Consider the following 8,720-nt stretch of genomic DNA (forward strand, 5'->3'; position numbering starts at 1 on the left):
GAAGATACCTGATAAAACAGGGCTAGATGAAAGGGGAAGAGGTCCTCCCCAATCCATGGACTTGGAAAGGGGCAGGGAGAAGCTGAGGGAGGGAGGGTGGGATTGGGAGGGAATAAGGGAGTGGGATACAGCTGGGATACAGAGTTAATAAAATGTAACTAATAATAATAAACAATAATTAAAAAAGAAAGAAAAGTATAGTTTTTCAAAGGTTTTATTCCTAGAAGATGTTCTCATCCTTTTTCCTGGTTCCACAGTGGGTTGTCTTCTTTGGAGACCATGACTAATGCTATTCAGGCATTTAGTTAGCCAGCTATGCTCTCTCAGAGTTCCTCCAGAAAGCATGTTCTTTTGTGTGACTTCTCCCCTGCTCCTGGCCGAGTATGAGGACACACTGAGAAAGTGCCCTGCCTTCAGTGGTCCTGATGTCTTAGGGACAGCTGGACTTGAAGCAGCCTGCCTTCAGAGGTCCTTCTGATGACTCTGGAGCAGCTGCGCTGAGGACAAAGTCTTCTAGTCAATGGACATCCAGTAAATATGTACAGTTGTTCAAGCCACCGTCTGTTCCACACTACGGCAGCTGAGCTGCCCAAGGCTTTCAACAGGGTCTGATGGATAACCCCGGAACAATTGAGTCCTTGTGGCCACTGAGAGATAGTCACAAAAATGTCACCTCCTCCTCTTAATCATGCAACCAGGACTTGCCTTCTCATTGTTTCCTCCTCTTCTTCCTCCTCATCCTCCTCTTTTTTTGAAGAAAACAAGGTCATACGTTGCTCATGTTGGCCTCAAATTCACTATGTTCCTGAGAAGTCTTAATCCTCTTCCTTCAACACCCCCCAAAAAATATTGATATTACAAGCATGTACCACCATGTCCAGTTTCCAAACACCAACAGTACCTTCCCAGACACGTAACCAAGACTCCCTCAAAAACATCAGAACTGAAATGTGATGCTGGTTTGGGTTTTTAAAGAAAGCCTTCAAAGGCCATGACTGGCTGTGGGCATCCTCCAATGCCCCCGGGGCCTTCATTTGTTCTGGATCATTTTCTTGATGGAAACCCTGAGAAAGAGCCTCCAAGTGTCTAAAATGGCCAAATTTTAAAATGTGCAAAATGCTGAGGGCTCTGGTTGGTTATTTTCCTTCAGCCTTAAGTCCTGTGGGGAATTCCATTTACCACAAGGCTAGTGACCGTCTTGGGTATCATCTCAACCGGACTGGAAGGGTTCTAAAAGACTGTTTGTTCTGTAATTTACAAAGCTGCTTTGCATTTTGGATGAGAAAAACTAGGGCCACACTGTGCTATGGTTTGTGAGCAGCACTGCACCACCTATCCTAAAGAAAGACAGGTTGGCTTGCCCCTCCAACTTCATATATGTAAGCCGGGAAATCTTTTATCCTAGCATACGCCAATGTTTTGTCCTAAGAGTTCCCAAGCTCCGAGTGTCTCCTGGACACCTGGGTGGCCAAAGCTTCCCACTTCTTTCCCTCTTGAGGGATGCAGCATGCTTGCTTAGCTGATAAAGTGGGTCCAGATCTTTCTGTAAGGGTAAAAGCCCCAAAGTGCTGTCCAAGGCTGGTGTTACCTCACAACATCCTGCTGAGATACAAGGAATTCACCCCTAAAAGGTCACTGCGGTGTTTCTGGGATCTGGCCCTCTGTGAACACTGAGAGTGCCATGTGGCAATATGATAAGCCCAGGCTGCGCAGCCAATTTTTTTCTGTACTGAAGAGCTATGGGTATTGTTGCTATTTTCTTGGGGAAGTTTGGTCTTGGAGTTTTTCTTTGTCATGCTTACTGGCTCCCTGCTCAGCCTGATACTATGGTTTTTATGAAAAAGAAAAAAAAATGGTCCCCACAGGCCTATGCTTCTAAACACTTGGTCACTAGCTGTTGGTGCAGTTTGGCACTGAGGCCTGATTGGCAGGAATAAGATAATGGGAACCAGTCCTAGGTTACACTTGTAAACTGTGACTGAGAAGCGGCAGCTGCCACACAGCCGCACACGGTTCCCGAGGACCATCCCGTCACACCTTCTCACTAGGATGGACCTTCCCTCCAAAATGGTGAGCCAAAATAGACCTTTCTTCTCCTAGACTGTATTTTGTCAGATATTGTGATGTGGAAAATAACTAACATGGAAACCAGAGGGAGGGGTATAAAAGAGGAATGCTCACAGGCTCTCCATCCAACCAGCCAAAGAAAGCATTTCCAGGCTTGTGTGCCAGAGCAGCCATCACTGTTGAGAATTACGTCTCTTCTGGGGAACCTGGGTGAAGGCTTAAATGTGTGTTTAAGTGTTTCTGCTCTGAAAGAGGATGATAGAAAAAGGGTCCAAGCATGAAGAAGTCAAAAGCCAAGGGGAAATGCAAATAAATGGTCAACGAACATGCTAATAGATATTAAATTTCATCATAGTCTGAGTTGGAAATGCAGATTTGAACAGTGGGATAATTTTTTGTACATTGCATTAGCAAATCTGTTTCTACTTCCTAAAATATAACTCCCAAGGTTTATAGAAAGAAGATCTGTGCATCCTATGTGTATGGAGAATGTCAAAATCAAGCAGTCATGGATTATGTACAGAAAAAAAAAATTTAAATGTTTTTAACTTTCTAGAGATAATTTGGCAGTATATTTTTTAAATTGAATAATTTTTCATAAACTTTCACTCTAGAAATATATCCTATGGAATTTGGTATCCTTGAATATAAGTAAGGGAGACAGAGCCCACGGGTGTGCAGGACTCCCGATGAGTGTGCTACGTAACTGTGTGGAAACCTGGGTGGGTCTGGTGCACAGATATATTGGGTGCTGCTGTGAGTACATTAGGTGTGAGATTTTATTCTGAGTATTAAGAGGTTGCCCTCCACAGCGCAGCTCAGCCTCATTCGGCTGTGGGAGGCCTGAGTGCAGCAAAGGTGACATCTGATGGGAAGGCAGTCTGCCCCAGATCACCTCTGGACTTGGACTGCAGTATCAGACTATCCCCAGGTCTATGGGCCGCTAGCCCCACAAGCACAAAACTTTCATACCACACAAGATTTCACTGAAATCTAAATGAGTAGATGGACAGATGAATGGGAGGGAAGAAAGAAAGAAAGAAAGAAAGAAAGAAAGAAAGAAAGAAGAGAAAGAGAGAGAAAGAAAGAAAGAAAGAGAGAGAGAGAGAAAGAAAGAAAGAAAGAAAAAAGAAAGAAAGAAAGAAAGAAAAAAGAAAGAAAGAAAGAAAGAAAGTTTGATGGAGTCTTACATGTTCACATCCAACCACCCAAAGAAGGCAATAAGAAACTACCAAACTATCTCAGAGCAGCCACCACTGTTGAGAATTAGTCTCTTCTGTAGAATCCAGATAAAGATTTAAATGTGTATTTAAATGTTTCTACTTAGAAAGAGGATGATGGGAAAAAGTGATAGGGCATGAAGAGGTCAAAAGCCAAAAGAAAATGCAGATAGGTAAGCAGATAGATAGATAGATAGATAGATAGATAGATAGACAGACAGACAGACACTAGATAGATGGATAGTTGTATGCACGTGCGCATCCTTACGTATATGGATATGGAGCAGATAGAAAACCCCCTCCTTCTCCCTTTCTACCCTTCTAAATTACTTTGTAGAGCTGATTCGCTCCGTCCCTGGGGGGAAATGGTGGCCTCCTTGCTATTTATACATATTTACACGTGAAGATGAATACTGTATACTCACATGTCAATAGCACCTTCCAGTCATAAACTAGGCTCCTTGCGCTGTGGTGGCTCCAGCCTGGGGTGCCATCAAGCGTCCTGCTCCACCCCTCTTCGTTCCAGCTCCCCTGCAGGGCTCTCTAAACTGCTGCCTCCTGCTCCTGGAAGGTGGGGTCACAGTAAGGCGGCATGGCCATTGTTGGAAGGCAAGATCACAGGTTCTTCAAAGACTCTCTCCCCACACCCCAGCCTCCTCCTTCTTCACACAGAAGGCACCTCCTCTTGTCAGCTGCAGTTCCCCTGACTTCCAGCAGCCATGGCGCACGGACTTCCACCCACCCCCTTTCCAGGGGCTTAGGCTGACTCTCTCTCCAATGCCACCTGGACACAGGACAAGATATTAACAATTCAGCCATCCGGGCAAGGTGTGATCTGAGTGCCCACAGTCTCAACTCTGGTTCTTCAAGGTGCACCTAACAAGAGCTTGTCACTTCAGAGAGGAAGCCAGCCTGTCTCCCCCCATGTAGAGGTGGGATTCCCAGAAGACATACCCATATGATCACCTTCTCGTGGGTAACACAATCACAGCCCCTTCCACCACAGGATGCCTAAATCCCTGAATGCTCAACTTTCTTACCTAAAATGGCACAGTACGCACATCTTACCCAAAGTCCAACCTCCCACAGGCATTAACTCATGTTCACATGACAAATAATTTCTAATACAATGTAAATGGACAGTGTGCTAAATTGTTTCATGAAAAACAAGAAAAATAAAAGCCTGCTCGTGCTAAGCTTAAACATAAGGTTTTAAATAATTTCGTCCCACAGTTGGATCAGTGGAACATGGGGTCTGGCCTGCTCTTGGGCACGATTTCTGCCTCCTTGTAGGGTCTGCTTATGGAACCAGAGTTTTAAGGCAGATTTCCCAGGTCCCGAGATCTTAAAGGACTGGCCTAGCCACCTGCCACAATGCACCAAGGAGTTAGTGAAAAGCAGACAGAGGGCTCAGCAATATGTTTTGAGGGGGGTGAAGGCGTGCATGCCCTCAAGTCTATCTTTGGGTTACTGACATGAGCTACAGTGGAGTCCAAGGGACAGAGGCTGGCGTAACGCAGTCCTGGCTACTGTGTGCTCTGGTTCATAATTACCTGTGGTCTAGTCTTACAAGGTGGCCTAAAGCAGTCCCTGCAGCTTGAGGGTGTTGTTCAGGGAACAGCCTGACCCTCGTGAGTAACTGCTCTCACCTGGAGCAAGCAGTGTCTAGAAAAGTCCTGTCTGCTATGCCTGGACGCAAAGATAACTGCAGGTTTGGAATAATGACAGCAGATCAGCAGACCATTAGACGTAAGATGCCTAAATTCCTGTTTGCGCCTTCAGCCTTAAAGGGGAAAGAGATAGGTAGGTATCAAGAGTTTCTAGGCAGAAACTCCTTAAGCAGTTACCATGCCCATGAGGGCCCAAGAGAGGCACCAATTGTTTTACCAAAAGCAACTTCTAAGTGGCCTCTACACACACACACCACACAGGGCTACCCCACCTCACCCAGGAATGCCAGGAAACAGGGCTCTTACTCTACCAACCCTTTGAACAGCCTCCAGACACCAGAGGGCCATCCCAGTTTGGCAGCTGCTTAAAGGTGCGGCTCAGAGAAATTAACTCAATTTTCTAAGATCACACAAGCAATCCGAGGCCAGGCATGCATTTGAAGGAAAATTGACCTGTCGTCTGTAGCTCAAGCCCTTGGCATGACAGTACAGCTGTTAACAAAAATTATCAAGAAAGGCTGGTCTTAAAATGAACCTTCATCTTCTCCCAAGCCATCCCTCGACTTATCCTGCTGAAGTATGAAGATAAAGCACAGTGAGTACACGTAGGGCCAGGGTGAACCCAGGATGAGCCACCTACTTGTGTTGGGAGTGCTGGTCTACCTCAGCTGGGATGCTAGACTTAAGTCAGTCCTTGTCACAAAACAGTGAATTTTATAAATGCTGATCTGGGTTTGGGAGGCATGTATTGAGAGTCCCACGTTCTTGTCTTTGGAACAAAGGATAGGACCAGGGGCAGATGGATAGCAAAGAGGTAATTAATTAAGAAAGAGCTGGAAAGGTTGGAAGGCCACTGGCAGCCACTGGAGGGGCCTCTTGGGAGACTTGCCTGTGCTGCGCTCTGCCCCTACCTGCAACCCTGGTCGGGAGGGCTTTCTAGTCTTCTGCCAACTGGCTTATTTCATATGCTAACCTCAATGCCTCTCTCCATGCCCTATCCTGATGCAGAAAGGCACATGTTAGCTGTCTCCTACCCTGGTAGATGTGAACAAAGACTGAACCTTAGGAAAAGTATAAAAATCATCAGAGGCTGGGGCAGGGGACTTACTTGGTATGCAGGAAAGAGAACCATAGTTCATATCCCCAGCACCCACATGAAAGCTGGTGGGTGTGGTAATCCTGGAATCCCCAGCACTCAAGCGGCAGAGACCAGCGTTCCCAGAGCAAGGTGGCTAGCTAGTGTAGCCAAACTGGCATAATCTCAGCTCATTTAGCAAGACACCCTGCTTGAGTCTCTTGCTAAATAAAGGGAGAACAATCGAAGCAGACAGCAGCATCAGCCTCTGATCTCTACACACTCCCACACACATGTGTGTGCACACCCCACACACATGCAAACATACACACGTGCACAAACCACATGCACAAAAGGCCTCCTAGTCACCACAGTGGGGAAGGGGGAAGCTATGAGTGTGGTGATGAAAGTTCTTCCTGGATGGATGCTAATCACTCCCTAATCCTTGCATTCCTGAGCCAGGCACTTCAAAGGGGCTTTGTTCAAACAGGACTCACCTGCCCCAAGGCCCATCCCAGACCACTCTCACTCCCCAGTTGGAATCCACACTAAGCTCCCAGAGGCTGACCCCAGAGGTCACAGCACAAGCCCTTTCCTGCTGGCACCTCACCTGCTGGCCTGCCTTATTTCCTACCTCTGAGTCATAACCCTCTAGCCCTGACACTGATGCTGTGACACCCCCATTTAATGAAGGGGTTGCTGGCTAGGTTTTTAAAAATAAAAAGTCTACATTGCCTTTTTTTCTTATTACAAAAGCAATGCATGTTTGGCATAAAAACATTCACACCACACAGATAAGCAGAATTGAGGAATAAAAGGCACCATTGCTGTGTCAAACAGCAGGCAGGGCTACTGTGTTGGAATACATCTTTCCAGACCTTCTTCTCTGCGGAGATACATCTACGTAATGTTGCAATCGGAGATCACACTCAAAATTGTGGATATGAACTTTTTTTTTAACACTTGGCACTATATTGAGAACATTTTTCCATGTCATTAAATATCTACATGATAGTTTTTTTTTTTTCTATTTTGCAATAGGCACCAAATTTGATAGTCTGTGAGTGAATACAAAAGCAACCCACCCTGAAATTTTCTTACCCTTTGCCACAGCCATGGTTTCCCTGAGGGAATCATGGGGATATCTGGGTGAATCTGAAGAACAGATTTTTTTTTTAAAGGAAAAGTAAGGATTTTGCTTACGTTCTCTCTAAATTATTCTTAGGAGTTATAGGTGCAACTAGTTTGGGGCATGCGTCAATACTCATCTATCCAATGCTTTCGGGTCAAATTAGAATAGGTCCAAGGGGCAGGAGAGATGCTTCAACAGTTCAGAGTGCTGGCTGCCCTCCCAGAGGACGTGAGTTCAACTCCCAGCACTTACATGACAGTTCTCAGCCACCTTTAACTCCACTTCCCGGAGATCTAATGCCCCGTTCCAGCCTCTGTAAGCACAGGCACACACATGGTGCACATATAGAGATGCAAGCAAAACACACATTCCCAGAGAGAGAGAGGGAGAGAGATCCAGGATCCCGGTGCCTCCCTCCTTCCCTACTGCCATGCTAGAAGCATTACTCTCTTGTCTCCAGAATGTGCCTCTCCAAGGGCTGTACAAACCCTGACCCTTCAGGTACCATACCTAACAGAAAAGGCTCAGCTCCAAATCTGCCACTGACGAAGATGCCACTGGGGACAACCTGCCAGCCGCCACCACTGCTGTCTCTGCCTCTGCCATGGGCCATCCACAGGGTCCCTTAGTGGTGATGCCAACCCGGAAGTGGTCCTGCTTCCTGTGTGCACACATTGTCCTGTGAATAAAGCTGTCTACACTCCACCACAGCCCAGGTCCAGGTGGCCTGGTCCAGGCTGTGGGTCCTCTGAGCACACAGAAGACCCACTGAGCTAGCTGCACAGTAAGCTTTGTCTCTTTGGCCTTGACATATAAACAGCTGCCGACGTCCTGTTTCCGTACTAGAGAGAACAAACCAGACCTCCAGAAAAAGTCCAGGATGGGGAAACACTGGAAGCACCATCCCGCCTGACCTTATTCTCTGACCAAATCCAAGCAAGGGAACAGTTTAAGTCTTTTCACTAAAGTAATGACAAACAAATACTAGCTAAATTTAAGTGGGTCACTCTGGCACACAGAAAAAAAAAATTGTCTTTAGGGGATTACTCAACTTACCTTCTTTTATTTGTATTACTTATTTATGTGGGAAGAAGGCATATGCCAAAGCAAACTTTTGGAGGTCAGAGGACCATGTGGGTTTCAGGGATCAGACTCAGCTTGTTGAGCTTTGTGGCTGGAGCCTTTACCTGCTGAGCAATCTCACCAACTCTTTCTCAGGGTGTGTGTGTGTGTGTGTGTGTGTGTGTGTATGTGTGTGTGCGCACACACACACACACACACACACAGGTGTATGCATGCAATTGTATGTGCATACGGAGGTCCTTCCTTACCTCTCACCTTGTCTGAGACAGGGTCTTTTGTTGCTAGCCAGTCCATATGGCAGGCCTGCCAGCCTATGGGCTTCACATGGCTCTTTCCCATCTCCTTAGAGGAACTCACAGGCTATCACATCCAGTTGTATGTCTGTCCTGGAGATTTACATTCAGGGCTTTACCCATGCACAGTGGACACTTCACCTGCTGGGCCATTCCTCCAGTCCACCTGCTCACTTTCAA

The 8,720-nt window shown here is 46.4% G+C and overlaps 1 long non-coding RNA gene across 1 annotated transcript; it reads right to left on the bottom strand.

Moving 5' to 3' along the window:
• Positions 1–264: 264 nt before the first annotated feature.
• Positions 265–7,844, bottom strand: LOC132654910 (uncharacterized). Its single transcript, XR_009592512.1, has 3 exons — positions 7,675–7,844; positions 3,713–3,851; positions 265–827 (listed from the first exon to the last, which is right to left on the bottom strand). It is a non-coding gene; the product is annotated as an uncharacterized LOC132654910 (long non-coding RNA).
• Between the last annotated feature and the right edge of the window lie 876 nt (positions 7,845–8,720).

The sequence above is a fragment of the Meriones unguiculatus genome, chromosome 6, assembly GCF_030254825.1.
Source record: "Meriones unguiculatus strain TT.TT164.6M chromosome 6, Bangor_MerUng_6.1, whole genome shotgun sequence".
Classification (NCBI taxonomy): Eukaryota; Metazoa; Chordata; class Mammalia; order Rodentia; family Muridae; genus Meriones; species Meriones unguiculatus.